The 23204-nt window shown below is 41.5% G+C and overlaps 1 protein-coding gene across 1 annotated transcript in view; it reads right to left on the bottom strand.

Moving 5' to 3' along the window:
* The window catches only part of LOC147331310 (transcription activator GLI1.S-like), a 53346-nt gene extending 38184 nt beyond the window's left edge, over positions 1-15162 (bottom strand). Inside the window, exon 1 of the mRNA XM_086293562.1 lies at positions 14846-15162. The gene's annotated coding sequence lies outside the window, so the exon portion shown is untranslated. The remainder of the gene's footprint in view (positions 1-14845) is intronic.
* Positions 15163-23204: the final 8042 nt, after the last annotated feature.

Genomic DNA, 23204 nt, shown 5'->3' with positions numbered 1-23204 from the left:
AGAGTTCTAACATTTTGCACCAGACAGCATCTTCACTCCCTAAACCACCATTCAGGATGGCATAGAGAGTGCATATCGGAGCTGCGTGTACTAAGGAGGTGGTCAGTAAAAGATCCTTTACTGTCCGATCTTACTGTGGCAGACATTTGCCTTCACACGCAGCTCTGTCAGGAGACATCTACATAATTTTGAGGCTGCAGCGCACACATTAAAACAGCTTTGGCCCAGTCACATAGGCCGGGGACCCCACTGCCAACCACCACTTGCTAAAGAAAAATGTGTATTGCCCGACCATTTGGTGGGTGCTTGCTTACTATAGCTGGCAGTCACTGGGTACAAAGAAAGTGCTGCACTAAAAACCTTGTTGCAACTGGCCGCTAGGAGATTTCCACGGTAACCCACAGTTTGGATAGATGGATGGTGACTCATCAACCGCTTGACAAGTGGTAGTGAAACTCAAGAGCGTGACACAAACTGTTGCACTTTTTCTAGGTTTTGCTACAAATCAGGCGGCAGTTTGCAAGTGTTTGCAGACAAGTCGTTATTTTCCGTGAAAACTACGTGCAATCGTGGAAATCTGCTAGCAATCAAAGCATTCACAAGGTTTTTGGTGCAGCACCATCAGCACATGTATGAAGGAAGAAATGTAACAAAGGGGGAAAAATCTGTGCAATATTGGACCATATAAAACTATCAGCAAAAAGCTTTTACATTTAAATAAAAGCATAAGGAAAGAGAAAATTCACTTCCAGTTAGATGAAACCACAAATTTTACATCAACAAGGCCTCAACTTTCAGCTGGCTGTGGTTCTCTTATGTTCCCATTTCATATATCATATGCCATTAAAATGTTTAATTCCATACTAGTAAATATAAATTACTTACAGTGTTGGTTTTTCACTTGGAGTGTTTATGATAATGCGCTCGTGTCAGCGACTTTATTCTGGATTAGTCTGTGAAAGGAAGCACAGCATCTGTCGGTGCACAAAGGTGACAACAGACAGCGAGAGCCCTCCAGGCAGTGACACGGTGGTAAGCCACACACCTCAGACACACCACAAGTCTTCTCTGATGGCCAACCAGCAGGGGCAGAAGCACTGAGGCAAAGTGCAACGCTATGTGTTCAGCACAGAGACACACGGTTTTGCTTACACAGTTATACACATACATTGAATTGATGTTTGCACACCACAGTGTCTCCTAACATACTGCCAGTAAGTGATCAGACATGAAGGGGACCCACATAAACATGCCAAAAGCCTGACTGTGTGAAATTACAGAACTGAACACTTTGGTTTGAGGAAAAACCGCAGAATTCGTTTACAGAATAAAAAAAATTAAAAAAGAGTGAATAAAATATGACTGATGACATTTGTTAATGTGACAACTTGTTTTTCAGTAGAATATCGTGTTAGTCACACTCCCAAAAACAAGAAAGAAATATTAAAGCTTAAATAAATATTCTTATGATTGACTCTTGGTTTGCATTATTTAAAAAGTAAAAACGGTGGCTCAGGAATCTTCAGTGTGCATGTTTACTGTGTTTCTGTCTTGTAAACAGTAAATCAATATTTTGTGGGAGTCAGCAGACAAACAGGCATAACTGAAGATGCCAGCTTGGGCTTCAGGAAGTTTAAAAACATTAACTCATTACTTGGATTTTGTGAGCATAAAATCTTTATCTTAGTCCGAGGGATTACCAGTTACAGGCTAATAAAGAGGCCTGTGTGTAAGTTGTGTATATATACCGTTTATTTTCCATTGCAACAAGAGACAGTAAATGTTTTACAGTCTTTTAAATTTCAGACACTTTTTTCCGCTGCTCTCCCACAAATAAAACTTACAAAGACAAACTGTGTTTAGGCAACCTGAGATGAACGTGGACTGCAGTGAACTCCTAATTGAAATTTCCATCATGTCCTAGACAGTCACCTCCACCCACAGAGAAAGCGCCCGTATCTCTGAAACATCTAAACACACACTTGCACAAGGAGACGACCAGAGACACACACACGTATAGGCGCTTACATGCGCGTGCTCTCACTCTGACACCCCATTGCCCTCACACAAACTCAGTCTGACAAGCTGGAGCATGTGTGACCGAGCACGCTGGCTGGAAACAGACATCTCTGTGCCCCGAGGCTCGGCCCTATCCCACAGGAAGCTGGAGTGTGAGCTGGGACACACAAGACGAGGGAAGGAGGAAGACGGGGAGCAGCCGCAAGGATTCGGCTCACCATTTACTGGAACATGTCGGTTCTTTTGTAATTATAACACTGATTTGTTGGGGTGAGTTGTTAAGTAACTTGATTATGATTGCAAGGAACTGAGATACAAGGCGAAAACAAAAAGTGCTGCATTACTTCGAAGCAAATCTTTGAGGGATGAAAAAAATCTGATCTGAAATGAGGGTGGAAAAGTGGACCCATCCAGGACTTCAAGAAAAGTTTGAGAAAAGGTTAAGCTGAATTACTCTGACACAGTGAAGAGGTCATAGTTTTACTTTAGCTGTTTTCTGTATTTGTTCTCTTTCCAGTGTTAAAACCACAGATTCCTAACTGTAACCCCGTTTCCAAGTAAACAAAGTCTCTTTTCCATTTCAATTTTTTTTTTCAGTCAGAAAAGATTGCCCCACACTCACAAATGATGATTTGAGATTTGACTGATTTGAGATATTAGTGACTGATTACATAAGAGAGCATTTAAAGTCACAACCTGTGACTTTGTTGACCACAAAATAATAAATACCCCCAAAGATGGCAGCTGCAAAGAGTGTTGTCCCATCTTTACCAGCTCAATTCCCATTTCTCCGGTTTTGTAGAATTGTTTTGACCTGTTGATTTCAGTACAATTCAGTCATTGTTAAACGTTGATTCTGGTTATTAGGCAACAATTTGGTATTCTGAAAGGGGAAGGAGCATATTCTCGCCCCTAAAAATAAAAAGTCAAGCTTACAAGCAACACAATGCACCTTTGCTGGATTATACAAATGTCAAATTTTGCAGCGTCACTGATATTTAAGGGTGACTTTGCTGACACGATCTCAGAGTTATCCCTTGTCCTCTCAGCAGCTGCTATACAGAGTACTTTCACGAAGGCTTGCTTGTTGTTGAATGAAATGTTTCACACAAAGCTCAGGAGTTCAAAGTCTGAACTGACTGACTCTTAGCATCTGATAAAAACAGTGCACCCAAAAGTTCACCTAATCACCAACAACTTCCTTCCTTGCACAACATCCACATCTGGGACCCTTCGCCCACTCTGTAAGCCCAGTAAGCCCAGGCATGTGCACACAGCACCTAACATTCGCACATACACAAAACCGAACGCACAAGTGCTCACCACATTTCTGCTGCACAGCTGCGTGCGAAGACAAGAGTCGATAAATAATGCCTTTGAATGGGATCCTGTGGGTTTTTGTTGTTTGAAACTTTGAACATCCACCGACTGTTCCCTACAGCATAACAAATTCCCTTTCGTATCCCAAATGAAATGCTGCCCTTACGACACCGAGAACACACAGACGACCGTGCATCTGTCGGTCTGTCAGCTGGCCCGAGCTTTAAACGGAGTACAGGTGCCAGCAAATAAGGGCCAATAAACGGGCTCCAGAGGAACAACTGCCTGACCTGTCCTGAATAGAAATGACAAAGCAAAAGGTTTAACTGCAGCAGACGGGAAAGTCCAACAAAGTCACAGCCTGCTGCTGCTTAGTCATCAGATTAGGCCTGCAGTGAGAGTGCACGGTAATATGTTAATTCAGAAATATTCTTTATCAGATTATAAAGAAAAGGGATTAGAGGATCAGCACAGACTGTAAACTACGTGGAACTATGCTTTATACACAACTTATCTAAACCTTAATCAAAATAACAGAGGAGACGTTCATGTTAGAGAAGCTAATCTTATATATGGTAATCTTACAAGCTCAAGAAAGCAAAATGCAGCTAACACCAAATGATTACGCTCAAACGTCAGGTGTGCGCTCCACTTTCATTTTACTACAAGACCACTTACTTTAACGAGGACTATTAAAGAAACATCTTTAATAAAACTGTCAGTGTTATTTAAAATTGCCTTTATTTAAAATTGATTTTACTAATAACGTCATAAGAAGAAAAAAGCATGTCTGTGTAAGCAAATTTATCTAGAAAAGAGGATTTAAAAATGCGCGCACACACAGACACATTGTGACGTGCATAAAGATATCTGGAAAAAAAGATCTAAACACCTTGGCAGTATTTTTCATTCATTCTGTATGGAAGGGGGCTGCAGTGTTTCATGCATGCACTGGGTGAAAAGCTGGGAACCACAGGTTGCCAGACTATCACAGTGAGAATCCACAGCGTTGTACGTGGGGTGAGAACAGAAAAGTGAGCGTGGATCCCTGTTGACTCTCTGTGTATTCATCTGAGCCCGGTCCCATAAGCCCGACATAAATGCCCAGCATGGTACTGCGATTCCCCCCGCAGCCCAAAGACCAAGAAGCGCAGTCTCACAGCCTCTTCCTTTCACTGTACCGTGCCCTCTCTCTGCTTCTGCCCAACAATGACAGAAAGACAGTGTCTCACCCCCCAGCTACTCTTCCGTTGTCTCACGCTCTCCTCAAACTTCTGCTAGCAGGTGCAATACTGTGGCAGCTCCGGTCCCACAGGCTAACCCCACTGCACCACCCCTCTGGCATAAAGACAGTGAAAAGACATTGATGAGAACAAGAAGAGGAGGATGAGAGGACAACAGCTACAGACCTGAAACAACAACAGCTGTGACAGTCACATTGTCATTCCAACATTTGTTTCACGCTGAGTGCAGCGGCAGGTCAGTTCACGGCATGGGAAGCCCGGGACTGCACAATTTGCATCCTGAGCTCCAGACATATCAAATATAGTGTATCAAATCAGAACAGCAGACAATAAGTAGTCGTAGTTAATGGTTTGTTTCCATTGTTTTTAAGCTGTGGTTTACGTTTTCTGTAATTACACTCAAATTTCCATTCCACCTTAACAGCAGCTCTCCTCAGGAGATGATGTGAAACCACAGGCATCACACCTGCATCCATCCAGTCACAACATGTAGGTGTGCCATCTACTCCAGGTCCTCTCCAAGAAAAATGGCCTGCAGGGAGCTTTGTGTGTGGCCAACAACAGTGGCTACTGGTGCTCAAGAAACAACAAACTCCACCACAAGATGTAACTTCAGAGCACAGTTTTACTGACAGCTGTGTTGCACCATCACTCGTCTCAAGCTTTACTTTGAAATTCCACAACAACCAGTATGTGAGAAAGTGTTTTCAAAGCACCTTAGCAGGATGAGCCGATGTTTTCTTTCAGACGTGACGTTTTTAGTTGGCTTCTTCCATTATTTCATGTGGTCTTTGGGTCAGAGTTTCACTCAGACACACACAGAAAGTGAGCCATATGAAATGGAGATGCTACTTCAGTCTAATACCTGGTTCTTTTCCTCCCTAATGACTGTATAATCACACCCAGAAGGTTCTGAATAATTAGTCCTAATGGTGTTGATTTTAAACCCACAGTCCAGAGCTACAGTGTGAGAACATTTCAAAGAACCCCGAACAGAAAAGTAGTGGAGACTTTTGTAATGCCAAAGTTAATGGCTGTCTCACCACTCCCACCAAGAGCCAATCATCTGCTTCCTAACAAAATATGAGCCAATCGTGTTGCCACAATAACACTTGACACCAGCTGAGGTGGGGTGACGGGCAAATCTACTTAAAGATTAAAGATGTGGGTAAATGTTTCTTGGTCTACTGCAGCCGTTATAGCGGTGCTGTTGTGAAACTTGCAACGTAGTGTTGAACTAAAGAGGATAAACTGTTTTTAAACCTTAATTTATGGTAAATTCACCAAACTTTTTGAGTCTTTAATTTTTTTATGTCTGGCTGGAAATGTAAATTAAAGCATAAGCCCCCCTCCCCGTCCACTTTGATAGGTGCACGATCTTGTTGACTCAAAACGGCTGCCTTGAGGTGACGCCAAGATGGCTGCCAAGTAGCAAAACATTCTTTTACAGAGACTTTGGGTTAAGTCATATAAAAGAGGAAATCCCATTAGAGCAAACAATCAAATGACTCTGTAAACAGGGAGTCTGAGAGTCCTTTTTATTATTGTTTTGGTTTTGCGCTTCTCTCTTATTTAGAATCCATTGACTGAGGATATTTATCCATATTCAACTCCAATGTCAGGTATTTATTAAGAAGAAGAACTACAAGTCCTGTAGGCCATTAAATGTTTGTGGAAATGGCACAAAGAGAAATTCCTGCAATTATTTCTGGGACAGCTTACGGTCCAAACTAAAGTGATTATTGTGACAGGCCTGCTCCACACAACGCTGCAGCACAGCCTGTGGACTGTTAACCTTAGGAGGCCTTGTTTCATGTTTCACCACACCCCCTAAAATCATATATGTCTTAAGAGTTCTTCTTTACTGGCTCTCTTTCTATTAGTTATTGGCTACAAGGAAATGAAGGCCGTCCCTGCGTAATTAATGGGCTCAATTACGTAAGTGAGGAGTGGTCTGCAGTTTGCTGTGAGCAGGACCAGATGTCCCACGGGCCCGCTAGTTGAGAAACGCAGTTGTTCTGATCACTTATGGTGGGGTCAGTGCCTGTACCAAGACCTAGCTCGCCCCCACGCACTAACCCAGACCCTCTTTTCTTTCTCTTGTAAATAAAGACTTAATGGTTTACAAGCCCTCAAATAACCATAATACCTTCAGAGTGAATTAGCTGGCAAAGCAGCCAGACACACAGGCAGAAGAGGTGCCCACATAAGCCTCTCTCTTTTTCAGACGTAGCTTTTTTAAAATGCTTTAACTGAAGTTTAATTCTCTTTCTTAACTTAAACGTTTTAGTTTAGACAACATTTTAAATACTTTTTGATACCACAGCAACAATTTGCTTCTGGCCTTGTATGGTGGCAGTGTGTGTGTGTATATATATATATATATATATATATATATATAACCAAGTGGCCGGCATAGTGTACAGGAACATCTGTGCCGAGTATAACCTGGAAGTCCCGAGGTCAAAATGGGAGATGCCCCCAAGGGTGGTGGAGAATGACCGAGCTAAGATCCTGTGGGACTTCCAGATACAGACGGACAAAATGGTGGTGGCTAACCAACCGGACATAGTGGTGGTAGACAAACAGAAGAAGACGGCCGTAGTGATCAATGTAGCGGTTCTGAATGACAGCAATATCAGGAAGAAGGAACACGAGAAGCTGGAGAAATACCAAGGGCTCAGAGAAGAGCTCGAGAGGATGTGGAGGGTGAAGGTGACGGTGGTCCCCGTGGTAATCGGAGCACTAGGTGCGGTGACTCCCAAGCTAGGCGAGTGGCTCCAGCAGATCCCAGGAACAACATCGGAGATCTCTGTCCAGAAGAGCGCAGTCCTGGGAACAGCTAAGATACTGCGCAGGACCCTCAAGCTCCCAGGCCTCTGGTAGAGGACCCAAGCTTGAAGGATAAACCGCCCGCAGGGGCGTGCTGGGTGTTTTATATATATATATATATATATATATATATATATATATACACATGTATCATTAAGCTTGTGAGTGTCAGCACATTATCGTGTTGAAAAAAAAACACCATTTTCTATATCTAAAGTTTAGACGTTAGCTGTGCTGCGAGCTGATTTACATGCTCCTGATGTAATCCCCTTGCTGTGCATTCAGTCCTGTGCCGGTGCTGCGGCAGGAAAACCTTTCAAACATTTGTGAAACTGAGCTGGTTTTTCAGTGTAAAAGTAGGACTCGACATGAGGAAAAACTCGGTTAGACTGTTTTACAGTTTCACTTTTATTTTAGATCTTTTTTAAGTATATTAAAAGGTTGAAATGATGCTGGGGGCAGCTTACATGGAGCCCTGGATCACTACAGTGAAAAACACTGCTCGATAGCTGGTTGTTAAGTGAGCCACTCTCGCTCATCTTAAACATCAGGGAATCTATTTGTAGGCTAGATGTGGGCCCGGATCTTTCCCATGCTGAGCAAAACAAACAGTCGTTGCTGGCACGAAATACAGAGGAGCCAGAATTATGCCTTATCTGATCCAAGTTCTTAAGCCGAGATGTGAATTGTTTCTGTCATTGCTTTTGTACAAAATACTTGTTGGAGGAAATCGTTTGAAGTGAGGGATTTTTTTAAAGCTTGATTTTTGAAAATAAATCTAGAAAATGCACAAGAACTGCAAAAATACTGTAATCGTTTCTCACTTCTGAAGACTTCGAGAGAAGACTGAAAACAAGAAAGACGTCACTTAAAGCTAGAAATGCCGTCAAACACACTGAAAAACCGCGGTTGCTCAATAAGCTTCAGAAAAATCAGTCCCTGTAGTTCAGTCAGTTAGGGCAGGGCCAGGCACTCAGTCAGCCAGTCAGGACGGTTGAGTTGTAAATGTGTTCCAGCAGGAAAAGCTTCAGAGCAAGGCGAACAGTCTGGAGTCGGCAACTTTCCCCTGCTCCATCTAGTGCACCGCCCTCCCTGCAGCCCACCCAAGAAGCAGCCCATGGGCATAAATTTGAGAGCCTGACTCGCTGCGGATTTAAAACAATCTGCATCTCTCTCCCTCTCTCTCACTCCAACTACTCCACAGCCACTATGAAATATTTTACTCCTTCACCCTTTACTCTCTTTCTCCCTTCTTTCACTTCCCCCCAAAAAAGAAAATTCCACTGTTAATGAAAATGGAAAGTTCTTTCTCAGCGTCTGCCAACAATATTGTTTTCCTAAAGGCTTAATTAAGTTTGCAAATATGTACCAAAATCACGGGAAGTGTTTTTTTCTTCTTTGTCTCTACTGTAAAGGAGACAACAACAATGCATTTTGCTGAAATGAAGTTAATTGTGTCTCACAAAACACAATCTTTCACTAGTTTGTTGTTTCCTGATGGGGATTGTTTTCTCAATAGCAACAAAGTAGGCCAGTTATGTTTTATGTCAGCAGACCACAGGGGACATAACTGTAAACAATACTTGATGCTGCAGAAGAAGAAACCGTTCGGTCGCTTCAGTTTAAGGCGTCAGAAACCCGACAAAACAAGCACACGCATCGCTTTTGTTAATCCTACGCTGCCGTGCTTTCCAGCTCGAATGGGTTTGGTTTGGTTGCAGATGCTTCTCTTTGTAGGCAGATTTATCATCCTGTTCCTGCTAGGAAAGCAATCAACAGATGTGACTTGTAAATTAAAATGAAGGTGGAGATTTCTGTTTGAATCATCTGTGAGAGGCCAACTTTCCATACGGAGCATGAAGTCTGATCAAAGCGCTCTGCGGACTGAACATCATGTCAGGTGTGCTGTAGTAAAAATGAGGCCGTATGACCGCGGGTGAAGTAACCCGCAGCAGATTCGTGTCAGTGTATCACTGGCAGTGTTCCTCGCATTTGGCTCGCAGTGGTAGCAAGTTATGCGTGCGTCACTATACTATGTCCGTGAATGCGGACAGATTTCCTGTTATAGCATCCAATCTGGTTAACGTGGCATTGGCTGGCCACTGTAGCTTCTCACAAATCACACTTGCTGTAGTTAAAGAGCAGCGAAGCAGGAATAGAAATAGATGTAAGAGGCTGAGCAGCCGGGAAAGAATGAGAAAGTAAGAAAAGACAAGGCAAGCAGACAAGGAGTAAGATTTATTTAGAAAGAAATTGAATATTTGGAAGGGAAGTAACAAAAGAAGACACACACACACACACACAAAGAGAAAGAATCTGTATCTTTCTCTTTGTGGGTCCGACTGACCACACCACTCCTCTCATAAACATGCAGTACAAAGCCACAATGATATGTGGTTTAGGCCATTCATTGTTTTAAATTTGTTTTGTACCCCTATAAACCTGGAACACACTGACACTGAGGTCATTCAGAAAAAAAATGTATACAAATGGGTAAGTAGATCTGCACAATCTGCTTAGCTTCATTTCGGATTGGCAGACTTGGCACACAAAGTTCTTATCTCCGAGAAATGTGATTAAAACACACAGATGCTCCTCTACACCGTGGCTGGGTATCGGGGGGAACTAACAGAAGTGTTGCAGTAACTGCGAGTATTTTAAAGTAAATACTAGGCCTAAATCTTATCTTGTTATCTTTATAACATTTTCTTAAATCATGCACTTCAATATAAAAAAGGTGAAAAATTTCCCATTAACTCTGAAGCACTGACTGTGATAAATGTTTATATTGTGCACACTACCGTGCACTGTGACGTGTGATCAAAAAAGTAATGCTGCACTCACCAGTGACGTGTCAAAAAACAAACAAACAACAACAAGAAATCAAGACACACACTGCTATCGACATCCACGTGCATCTGCATCTCACTGCATGAAAAATGCAGCATAGCACGGCACGATTAAGCGCATATTTTGTGCTATATATGTGTTTTATACATACAGCTGAGTAAATGGTTCAACTGCAGGCTTCCTGAGAACATATGCCAAGCCAGGAATCCTAAGACGTTATCTCATCTTAGATAACAGAGCTGTTCTCCAGAAGACCCATCACAACACACGCAACACGAGTACGCCTCTGCACTTCTTAACTTCTCGTCTCACTCTGTCTACTTCTGTCTCTAACCAAATGGGATTGGAAATGATCGTTCCAGCACACGGAACTGTTGGAAATGTTGCTGCTTCCACATAAAGTGCTAACGAGGAGCGATCTGTCTTCTTGTTGGAGAGGAAGAGAAAAAAGAAGAAGGAAAATTCTGAAGCATGCGTCCTGTTGAGGAAGTCAGAGGTCTTTAACAACTCATCGTATCAGGCGTGATATCTCAGGGCAACCCTACACCGCTGAAATCGTAAGGGTAACACCGGTGTTTATCCGTTTGTATTGGTGGAAGTCAGCGAGACGCAGGCAGCGAGGAGGGTGACTATAAGACAACTGTGTCGTAATTACACTGATGATGGCAGCACCCGAATGCATCGTGTCTGCTCTGCGTGTCTATGGCAACCTGGTGAAATAATAAACACCGCCTCCTCTTCGCTTTCTGCCATGAGTCACCAGCGGCTGAGAACACACACATTGAAACACACGCAGCAATCGACACTCACACATACGGGTACATAATCTTGCAAGAGCACAAAAACTCTGTGAATGAACCCGCATGCACACACGCACACACATCTGTAAACAACAAGCTCATTACATAGTCACTACTCACACACAGGAGCTTGATTGGCTTTTACCAATCTGATCGGACGACTGAATATAATCGTTACAAAATTACAACATCAGATTTGGTTTTCTCTTCCTTTCTTTTCTCATCCACAGTCGACCACCATCCCTCAAAGAAACCCCCAACCACACGCCCATTGTTGCAAACCGAGTGGGAAATGAGTGTGTATCCATGTGGGTTGTTAGTGCATATAAAAGCTATTCACAGTCTCACCTGGATCCTATTAGCACCAGTTTGATTTCTAATATCGACCACATGAGATGATAGTTAACAGTCGACCTACTTTGCTGCGCTTAAACGCACACATGTGCACAAACACATGAATGTATAAAAGACCGCCACCCTAATTCAAAGAAGAAGAAAGGACGATGGAGAAGGAATCGACCCCACCTTTTACTGCGTGCAGCATGCTTAATATCACATGCATGCACATATTCCCTCAGGCTCAGTCTTAGGATTTAATGTAAAAAAGAACCAACATTACTCTTAAAGTTTCCTGCTGCGCTCCACTAAAGCAACAATGTTTCCACACTGGAGCCACTCCTGATTTTTTTTTAAATAAGGAAACAGCTGGACTGCACCTATAAAATTTGATTACAGCTGCCATTAGCAGTTATTCTCATCCCTGATTAATCTGTCAACTGTTTTGGTTGATTAGTAGATAAATGTTTCATCTACAAAATAAAAATCAGTTGTGGGATCAGTCTTAACTCACCACTGTGGCTTCAATTTTTCATCATCTCTCCACCAAAGCAATTATATCAATTCCAGCCGACCTGTGTCTCGTTTTCCTACTGCTTTGAACTGATTATCTCTGCAGATTATTATTATTTTTAATCACCACTAACGCAATTTGTCTGGTACATCCTCTAGTGGCTGGGAAAGCTCCAAGTGACCACAAACAGTGATTTTCTGAATATTTCCCATGACTGCAACATTTCCCCTTTCTATTATGGCTGCCCTTTGGCTAATGTGATTCAAGATTTCTAAGTGTCTAATGCCTTTGCCCTCTGGTGTCAGCCCACTACTTAGTAACAACCACCCTCCCCGCCCCCTCATTCCTCTGCTTCATTTAAGCATCATTTGACGGATTCTAGGAAGAGGGGATCTTACAAAATCCTTTGTGTGAACTGACTGTTGGCTTCAGTTTTTTATGGTGAAAACAGACTTTTGGCATACATGTTTGAGGCTTCTTGTAGTAATATTCCGATTTTGGGGGGCTTAAAGATAACCAAAAATGTCATCACAACCAAAATGTATCCATTCTCAATGAACAATTGCAGATAAATGGTGACACACAAACTCAACTGAAGTTTTCTTGTAGTCTAAACACACAAAGAATCACAACCTGAAGAACCAGCATAAGCCTCAAATACCAGACCCCGTCATCAGAGATCTAATCAAACAGACCACCTCTTCATGAGTCAAAGGAGCATAGTCGGAGTTGAGAAAAGAATAGCAGGGGATACAGACAGAAAGGACTATCTGTGAGTCTGTGTGTGTCTTTGCTTATGTGTCCTTTGGAGCATCCCATGCCTGTCTACTCTGTTCTCTCTGCAGCCGAACCCGATTGGCCGTGCACTGTGAGCCTACGTGGTTTAGGCCAGGGCCGGCACAGACAGACAGCTGCTATTAAACCCTGATTGTTTCAGGTTCACAGGGTGTGAAAGGGTCTGATTGAGGGGCTGTGATCCCAGTGAGGGTGGTCTTTCTCCCCCCTCTTTTCCTCCACCTCACGCCCCCCCTCTCTGGAAGGTGGGAGGAGGGTATTGGAGAGGAGGAGGATTGTGTGTGTGTGTGTGTGTGTGTGTGTGTGTGTGTGTGTGTGTGTGTGTGTGTGTAATGGGGGGGTGTTGTAGGCATCACGTGACATGTGTTTCTTGCTGAGCGGACTAAAATGGAATCTGGACAAAAACACAGCACTTGTTGCTGCCTGCTTTTGGTTACATGTGTATCACATGACCAGTCGCCTTATAATGCCAACATTTAAGGTTGTCCACACCATAAATGCCACAGACAGCTATTTAAAAATTCAAGTTTAGCTGTTTCAGTGTCCAAAGTTTTATTCAAATGTAAAGCAGATGCAACAAATGTCTTTCATTTAAAGTGACAAACATTTCTTCCTTCGTTTTTACCAAGATGGAAGCGGTTCGTGCCACCACATCCAATTGTATTCAGCTTGAGAGAGACTTATCACTGCTCTGATATGGCTCTGATAATCCAGCTCAGTCCTCACCTGTGTCTGGCTCTAGGAGGACAGTCGCTTCCTGGATGGTGTATTTGTTTAAGAGCATTCCCATTAAGAAGCCTTTTGGTCTTAACACACGTGATAAAGACCAGGGAGGGTGAGGAAGCTCCCCTGCAGAGCTTTTCACATGTGACCAAAGGACAAGTGCACTTTCCCCCCTCAGTTTCTCCCCCAACTCAACCTTGAGTAGAGTGTGAATACTTGTAAAAAGCTAAATCTATGTTGCACTGAGTTTCACTGAAATGGAATTGAATAAAATATATCAACGTCGCTTGAGTGCGTGACACAAGAAAAACTGACTTCTGAGCTAAACGCTTCTATCACGCTCAGCAGGTATCCCACAATGCCTCCAGACCTGCCTATAAACCTTTAAATGTAAATTTATTTCATTGTAATTTATATCTATTTATAATTCTATAATTCTCTTCCCCTCACATGTTATTGGAGTGTATATATTGTGTGTGCATGTGAGCGCGTCTGTGCAAATACTGTTAAGGGAGGTTGTGAGTTTGTATGCCTAGCACTTCTCACTGTCACTTTGGAATAAATACGTGTTTGGCTCTCCCATTGAGTCCAGTGTTGACGCTCTTCAGTGCAGGGTCACTACATGAAGTCCAGCAGCCTAATCTTCTCACATTAGCAGCTACAGTGGCCTCTCGCAGAGATAATTAGATTAGAATCCATAATCTATCTCAGATTAACAACAGATTATGGTTATTCAATTCATATCCCCTTTTTTTCCCCAGAAGAAAGACAGAAGTGAAAGTCAGTTAATAAGAGATGTACAGGAGCTTTTTGTCCACTAAAGCCTCACACAGTGAGGTGTTGTTTTGTGGGTGCCCTGGCAGGACCTCACATTTGGAGCAGACACTGGCACCTCAAGTATTTCAGGTTACAAGAAACAGCTGTTCTCGGGTGGCCTTGCCGCCCTCCTCAGTGCCGGATGAGTGTATACCGTGCAGGCGGTCAGACCTCTCATGGAAGAACTTCTCCAGGAGATGAACGCACAACTTTAAAATGTCACGTCCAAACTCTGAGCCACTCCGTGCATCTCCACAAATGGGCAGAAAAAGGCAGAAGAAACAATTTGCAAGTGAAGATGGACCAATGCTGAACTCGGTTTTGGTTGATAAACAGAGAAATTAAACAGGTCCAATACTGAAATTTGGAGTGGCAAACTGTAAACTTTAAAGGTATAGAACCTGAATTAGGTAAAAGTCACGCAGCATCTGCTAAATGACCATTAGTGACACAACTGAAATTTATTTTCTCACTTTAAGAAAAGTTTCAAGTACTTAAACTCAACTTTCGGAGGATGAAGAATCTTCAGCCCGGTAACAATTACCAGTAATCGGCTGTGATTTGAGGAGCGAGCATAAATGAGCGGCACTGCTTACCTCAGGTTAATGCAGGGACATTCAGCATGAAACTTTCTGACTCGGTTCCCAGAGTCCTTGGAAGAGCGCTGAGGATCCAAGGACCGTGAAAGTAAGTCTGAGTTTCCAGTAAAGCCTCGCGTCTCTCCTTTTTTCTCTCTACTTTCTGCCAAGCGCGCTCGGATGGAGATAAGTGAATTGTTCACAGAAACCGACACATTGTTCTCCTTCAGGAGCGCTTTTCCATAGTTTGGTTCTTCAGAGCCGCTTTACGTAAACGGTGACAAAATTAAACCCCATGTTCGACTATGGAGTCCCGCAAAGCACCCTGGAGTCGGCTGCACAGCCAATGCGGGAATGTGCACCCCCTTCCCCCTCGCTCCCTCCCTCCCTTTCTCCCTCCCTTTCTCCACAGTCTGTGGACCACCCCGAAACAGGAAGTTCACTTTTTGTTTTTCTTAAAAAAAAGGACCACGCTGCTTCAGCCTTCCCTTCAAAGTTAACATGCGCACCAGAATACCCAACGAAACCGAGAGATGGTCCATTTCTCACCCCATTCCTTCTGAAAAAGGCAGATTCGTTTACAGCAATAAAGGTGGTTATGTAAAGACATTACAGCATGCGCATGTTTATTAAATACATGTATGGACATGGCTGTGTCTATATAAAGCGCGCTCCTATCTAGTAATTGGGATAATCTTTCTATAAATGTTTGTGTTTACTTTACTGGTGTATAGGGTTGCCAACTCCCTGAAAAATAAATAAGGGACACCTCGTGGCCAGGGCCGGGCGACCCAGTTGTCTTCACCCTTCCCAGTGTGGTGAATTTTCTAGCTCTTTTTTTGTGTGTGAAATTATTTTTTTAACCATTTGACTTGAATTTGATTTAAGTAGATGTGTATTCTTTGTGATATGAACACATGTGAAACAAATGATCATTTAGCCATTTATTTTTTAGCTCAAAATGACAACATTAACACAATAAAACAGGTCTCCTTCTTAAACAGAAGCCTGTCATGCTTAACTTTTGAGAATATAAGTAAATCTTTCTTTAAAAGAACTCTGTCCTGCTTAACTTAAAATAATAGAAAACAATAGAAAGAAAAACATTCTTGTAACAGTGCTCATTTAGTGCATTTAGTACAATTGGCTTAATGCTAATCAGCTGCTCCTGTTTGTAAACCCGCTTGTTCCCATGATTACGCATCTTAACTCATCATCATTATTCATCTATGTATTACTTTTATGTATTAGTCATCTATTTGTTGTAATCATCTATCCTTGCAGTTGTTTATTACACAAAATAAATTATATTATCACACTTCTGGCCACATAGCGCTGATATTCACTGCACATGCCCATATTAACTTTTTCCAGCCAGGTGTTTTCCTTTTCCCATTCTTCCCTTTCTCTGAACAAACATTGCTGCTCTAATGCTGGGCTTACACTGTGCGGTTTTAGGCCCATTTTGAGCCGATTTTTGAGTGATCGGACCGATTTTGGCCTTCATCGTGCATCGTGTAGTATACGTGGGGTAACGAGAAGCGATTAACAACTCGAGCAGCTCCCGATCATCAATCGCTCGTGACCACAGCCGCTCACACTGCTCGCGCGCAAACACGTAAACGTTGGTGTAAAAGATGGAGCAGCACGGCTGTGCAGCGTGTGATCTGGACACAAGCAATGGAGGCACACAGCCATGAAAATAGTTGGATTTACATCGCTGCTCAGTCACAGCTGCCCGATCAATGTTTTTCATTAGCAATTTAGCAAAGTTGATGGTGGTGGTGTGTGTGTGTGAGTGAAAGACGGAGAGAGAGAGCGCGACAGATTTTCTGTTATAACCTTCATTTTATGGAGGCACAGTGTGAGCACTCAGGTCGCATCAGAGCATCGGGCGGTATAGTGTGAGACCTGCATCGTGACCTACCAACTTCTAACCCCTGCGAGTCAATCGTGCAGTTTGAGCAGGAGCTGAATAACGTGACTGAAAAAATCGCACAGTGTCTGCCCAGCTTTAGGTGTACTGTCGTCCGAGACTTGCACCGCAGTGTCGGCGTTTGTTTCCCTGTTGGCCATGCTTGTTGTTGTGGTCATCTGTTGTCTTCCGGTATTTTCTCCGTAAGCGACCTTTCCTTGACCAATGAGATGAGCGGTAATCTGAATTGTCATACTCGTAAGTGTGCTGTCAGCTCATTGGTCACAAAGCAGGAGAGGGGCTGGGAATTATGTTTTCAAACAAAGCGTTAATTCCATTAAAAGTTATAGACTACTTTTGATTCTCACTGTATTACGGGACAAAGTGCGTCCCTTATTAGCTCAATACGGGACGTGTACTTTTGTTTCGAAATACGGGACGATTCCGTTTTTTAAGGGACGGTTGGCAACCCTACTGGTTTAACTTCGTAGCAGCTTCTCGGACAGCGTGTGTGGCTGGCTTCGTGTGGGGATGCTGCAGATTGCTGCGCCTTGCCAGTAAAGGCCAAAACCTGGACTGGAGTCCAGTCTGCTGGGAGCAGGAACAGGTCCACGTTCTTTCATTACTGTTCTCTAAGAAAATCTGGAGGACATTAGAAACACAAATAAGCCAAGATTATTATGTCGGGGATATGCAAAAAGAGTCACACATGCGTTATAATACGGAGTTTTTTTGCGCATTTTCTTTTTTATCCATGCAAGTTATGCGCACAAAAATTGGCACAACTTTGGCAGGTCCTGGATTCATTTAGTGTCAGCTGGTTCCTGGTCAGAGGTACAATAACATTACTCATCTCTGAGCGGCTCTTTTTACTTAGTCATTCTCGCCACAAACACACGCACACACATACACACACAGTTCTGTGATCTCATTCAGCAGCAGCAGTAGCATTTTGGTAACATACATATGCAGGCAGATGTTGGGATATTTTCTCTGAAAATATTGCTACTTTGCTTATTTACACATTGTGTTGTCTCTTCTTGTTGTTTTCAGTCTGGATTAATGGATGAGATGAACATGATTCCTAAATGTCTCCTCCAAAAGAGATGAGGGATTAGTGTATTCATGACATAAAAGGTTATAAAAAAGAAAACCTATGATGCAAAAAAAGATTTAAAAAGTCCAGGAGCTGATCGGTTAATTTCTTACCAGGTGACCAGGTGAGACATGCACATGTATGTAGGTTAATTTCCCAAGCAAAAGGCAGAGAAGTATCCCTGTATGAAAAATAATAACTATTTATGAGCTTCACTGCATTAGGATGCTTGCATATGTTGAATTTTTGTATTTTCCTGTCAGTAAATGAAACAATTTCCACCATGAGCTCATATACAAAAAATAATCATAATGTGCAAAATTTAGTGTGCCCCTCATCGATGTTCAACTGAAACCCCACCAATTCTTCTGGTGATCTAATTCCTTTATTTATTTTAACTTTATGTGTCTCAGCCTTTATTACACAGAGTAATTTAAAAGGCTAAACAGGAAAGTAATGAGAGAGTCAACAGAATGACATGCAGGAAATGTTCTGGGGGTAAACTCAAACCCTGCAATAGTCCCTGACATACGGGGGTCACCTATTCAACCAGGTGAGCTCTAACAGCACCTGACAATATGATGTTTTTGTTAAAGTATTTTCAGGTAGAAGAATTTTAGCAAAACAGGTCCTCCTTCACCCCACCTTGTGACGATGTCTTGTACAGACATGCCAAGTCTCCAATGATTTTAATCTATAATGAGCTTATCGGTGGATAGAAAAAGTTTTGTTTAAGGAAACAGTTTGACATGCAGAAAACCTGGAATCAGTTAGTATTATTTCAGCTGTGAGCACGAACTGCTTTCACAGTTTCTGTGCGTATAAACGACACTGGCATGTTTCTGTCTGCACACTGTACAAAATGAGAACTTTGATGTTGAGCCAGAAGACGGTGTGCATGGTTAGCATTTTGTCCCCAAACTACAGCATGTTGTCCTGCCACACTCAGTCCATGTATTCATTCATAAAGTTTTGTCATACAGATTGCATTAACAGCATTTATGTGATAAATCAATTATGATATATCTAAGTAATATTTAATAAAGCCAATATTTACCATTTTCCTGTAAGACAGGAAAGCACAAGGATGATTGAGGTCTGCATGGAGCTGAAAGGGAGAGTTTGGTGATAAATATCTGTGATATCATCGTGTCGTTGTATGCAGAAATGCCCCCACTTTAAAAACCAATCAAAAGAACAAAGCTGTAAATTTTAAAGTAAAAATTGTTGTTACTTCCCTGAAAGTGGTGAAATTCCAGCACCTTCAGTCACGTAATTATCAGGTTAAAAGTTTCATTGAATATTTCTGGACATTACATGCTTACAGTGAAGTAGAAAGTCTGGCTTTACTTTCATGCTTGTTGGTAGACCTCAAGATGCTGTTTTAATAATCTGGCTATCAGAAAAGGTCAGTAATGGTCAGTCACTGAGAAACCTTTACGCTGTGTGTTGTCATATCAAAGTCCAAATGATCCACGGACACTTGTACTGGACTCTTACTCTGCTAGAGCATCTCTATGATTAATGCCACTTCAAAGAGTGCTTACTCCCTGAATCATAAAGTATCTGTAGCTGAGTAACATGACATTTAAGGTCGTCCTAAGGTTGGATAAAAGCTTGTGTTTCTTGCGGTTTGTATTGTTAACGGTCATACATTATACATTATGTCAATGCTTCTCTGTGTTTGAGTTCCTAAAACCTTAACCACCAACACATGGAAGCTAAGAAACATACATGGTTACAGCATTCGACTAGACTAGTTTCACAGGATAACCCACATCGGCCTTCATATTAATAACTTGTCTTTTGTACGTGGTGAAAAAAAAAAGATTAAACTGAAAAACGGGACTAAAAGCTAGAGAGTATCTTTAATAGCTAAAACCACTTGGATCATAGTCCAGACCAACAATTTGCACAGTGTTCCAACTTACATACATTTTGCAGCTGATGATGTAAGAGACACAATTTACAATACACTGGTAGAAAATAATCTAGAAGTAGTAATTATAAGAGAAAATTTTAAGTTAAAATGTTTATTCAACTGATTATACATTACCTTTCAGGCTGGTGGATCACTGTTGAGCATATCACTGATAGCAGCTCTTTCTGCCTGTCTGAGGAAATAACTGCATTTTTATTGTGAGGAAACAATGAAAGCTGAGTCAAAGTCTGAACAGTTGGTGACCCGTACCAGCCCGGCATCGTTTGACAGCATACGGCCAGCGGTTAAATCAGATTTTGTCAATGAGAGTTGTCGGCTTAAGTCCTAACATATCTGCTGCTGTAGCAGCCAAGCAGGGAACGCTTGGCTGTAAATTAGCTCACAGATGCTGGAGCCATATGCTTAATCTGATTGTAGGGAGAATCCAACACTGCCTTCACTTGAGATTATCAATGGATGGGATTAAAAGTGAAGAAGTAAATCTTGTCTTACTGAATCACTCACTGTGAGTCACTGAAAAACAAGACAAATCACAGACGCACTTTAGAAAAGTATTTTTGAGATGTCTTAATAACGTGTTTGTGTATCTGCATTGTGTTAATCTGACAAACAAGTCAAAATAAGTGAATAGTACTACATAGATAACCTAATACAAAGCTATTCTCTGACAGCTGGATGAACCCTGAAAATATACATTAGTATGACACTGGTAGACTTTGCAACCTTAAGGACATAGTCTGTTGACCCTTTAACCTTTTGCATGTAACATTATGGAAATGGGTGTAATATAGCATGATACAATGTCTTCAGAGAGGCAGTCTAGCTGAGATTTGTAATAGAACCGACCCCAACAAGTTCCCAAATTTGGCTGAAAAAGAAATGTGTATGGGACAGGGATTAAAATTACAGATGCCTGCCTTCAAAGCTCATATAGAGCTTACATCAACAGATGGATTAGAAACAATGTTGGTACTGTGGTGTAGGTACAGAAGAAGCTTTCAGCTATGGCATTTCAGTTCAGGTGACTACTGAGAGCTGTAAATACGATGCTGCTTCACTGATCAGGTTGTTTTCTTGAAACCTGACGTTAGTCTGTTAAAGTCTTTCACTGTCCTTAATCAATAGATACAGTTTGGTGGATCATAATTACATGCGTGACTGAGATATTTAGGTTTACTTGATCATCTATTATTGTGTAATATATTTATATCTACATATATCTATACCTATCTATATATCTTTATATATATGAATGAGAATATGCACATAGCATGAAGCATGAAGTGCAAACACTACTAAATTAATTACATCATAAAGTACATCTTTATTGTAATGTGTGTTGAAGGTTAAAGAAAGTGCTGTATGTGTGCAGAGTTAAGGAGCATCTTGAATGAAGCCGTTTAAGTATTTAAGCTCACTGGAGGAAACAGAGAAGCATGCATGTTAGCCAAGTGAGAGGGAGAGAAAGCATCTGTCACTAAGACCCAAGGCAGCTGGACGCCATTACCCCGTGCTGCAAAATCCACCAAATCTTTTACAGGATTTCGTTTTCCATTGCAGATGGTCCTTTGCACATGTTTTATTCCCATTGGCCCGGGGTCCCGGGCTGACAGTACTGCAGCTATGCAGGTAGTGCATATAAGGGTGCACTGTGTCTGCACCAGGCCCTTGCACACTGGAGAGGGGGAAACTGGAGAAGAAGGACTGCAGGGGATAAGCAACATGAGAGGAGGAACAGTATGCCTTCAGTCACTGCAGTGGAAGAGGTAAGTGCTGCACAGAGGTCTTGCAGTGTTTATCAAGAGATCTAATGGCTGGTGAATTTAGTGTAGTGGTTTTTACAATGCATATTAACAACAGGGACCACGTTTGCCGTCAAATCTGCAGCATTTATTACTGCATAGATTAAATAGCAACAGTAGTTCCACTGGAGTGCAGAAAAATGCCATTGTTCTCTGTTTTACAACATTTCTTTAATGCATTTGTTCAGCTGATTTGTCAATTCCAAATATATATATATGATCAGTTTTTATTAAACAGAGACCAATCAATTAGTCAGTTTATCCGAAACATCAGTGCAAATATTTTACATGCATGAATACTAATAAAACCATGTTTAAATGGGCTTATTTAAGTACAGTGAATACAGTTAGAGTTTTGCATTGATTAAATATCATCTTGTTGTCTAGAAAGGGATGAATCTTAAACCAAGTGTTTTGACATGCATAGATTATTATTATTATTGTTAGACTAGTATACCTGTTAAACCCCTCTGTAGCTCCTTCTAGACAATTCATCACAAATGATCACAGAAATGTATGATGTCAACATGGGAAATAAATATATAAATATATAAATCAAATAAAATTATGAATTGATTAAAAGTATAATAAACTGTAAACAAGTATAAACTATGTAGAAGTCAGCATCATCAGGAGTCTGTTGTAAATATGCAAACACAAAGAAGACCATGCCAGGTGGGTAGAAGAGAAAAGAAAGACTAAACACATGCTTGCACATGAACACGAGCTTTTAGCCAACAAGGCTCAGGTTAGACACGTTGGCTGACAAACATCCTCAGTCAGCCAGTTACTCCCAGAGTAAGGCTGGGATCACCTCTGGGACAGTGGGAGGACAAGTTTATGTTACAGTCCAGCTTGTGCACGGTGCGAGCTGGAGATCGGCATCAGAGTTTGGAATCAGATTTTTATTTCAGGTATAAATGATCTAAAGTTAATAATCAGGAAACGTCTCCCCAGGTATGGTTTTACAAAGAAGCCAATGCAACAGCCAAAGTCTCTTTGACTGCAGCTGCAAGGCCAGTGTGTGTGTGTGTGTGTGTGTGTGTGTGTGTGTGTGTGTGTGTGTGTGTGTGTGTGTGTGTTTGTCATAAAAGATACAGCAGAGTATTCGAGATGTATTAGTTATTTAAACTAAATGATAAATTTGTTTTCTGCAATTTAGCCAAATCTTCCCAATTTGTATCACCTATATTATTTAGGTTTTGTTGTTTTTTGTTAGAATTGCATAAAAAAATAATATGCTGAAGATTTCTGTTTTAATTTTGGTTTGGTTTTCTTTTATCTGAGGTCTACAGTGTTTTGCTACTGCCTATATCTCTATCTACCTAATCTATCTAACAGTAGATTTTAATATACAACAAAGGGAACTCTGCTTACAGAGTAATGAATACATAATATAGCAGATCAAGTAAGAACATGAAGTCATGGAGGCGTGGATGATAAACATTTTACAGCACTGGCTGATAGTCATTAGCTAACTAGTCATTAGACACTAACGCAAAGTACCTGTTTAAATGCATTTTCAATAAACTGAAAAACAATTTAAACAAATTCAATGAAGACATTTTATTATTTGCGTTATTTGAATTATTTGTGGTATTTTTGTGTTTAATTACTAAAAC

Source organism: Aulonocara sp. 'chitande type north' Nkhata Bay, linkage group LG5 (genome assembly GCF_057382095.1).
Source record: "Aulonocara sp. 'chitande type north' Nkhata Bay isolate Kocher_YH1m ecotype deep benthic linkage group LG5, A_spYH_male_GT1.1, whole genome shotgun sequence".
NCBI classification, from domain to species: domain Eukaryota; kingdom Metazoa; phylum Chordata; class Actinopteri; order Cichliformes; family Cichlidae; genus Aulonocara; species Aulonocara sp. 'chitande type north' Nkhata Bay.
Note: the sequence above shows the minus strand (reverse complement) of the source record. Positions and strands in the feature narration are given on the sequence as shown.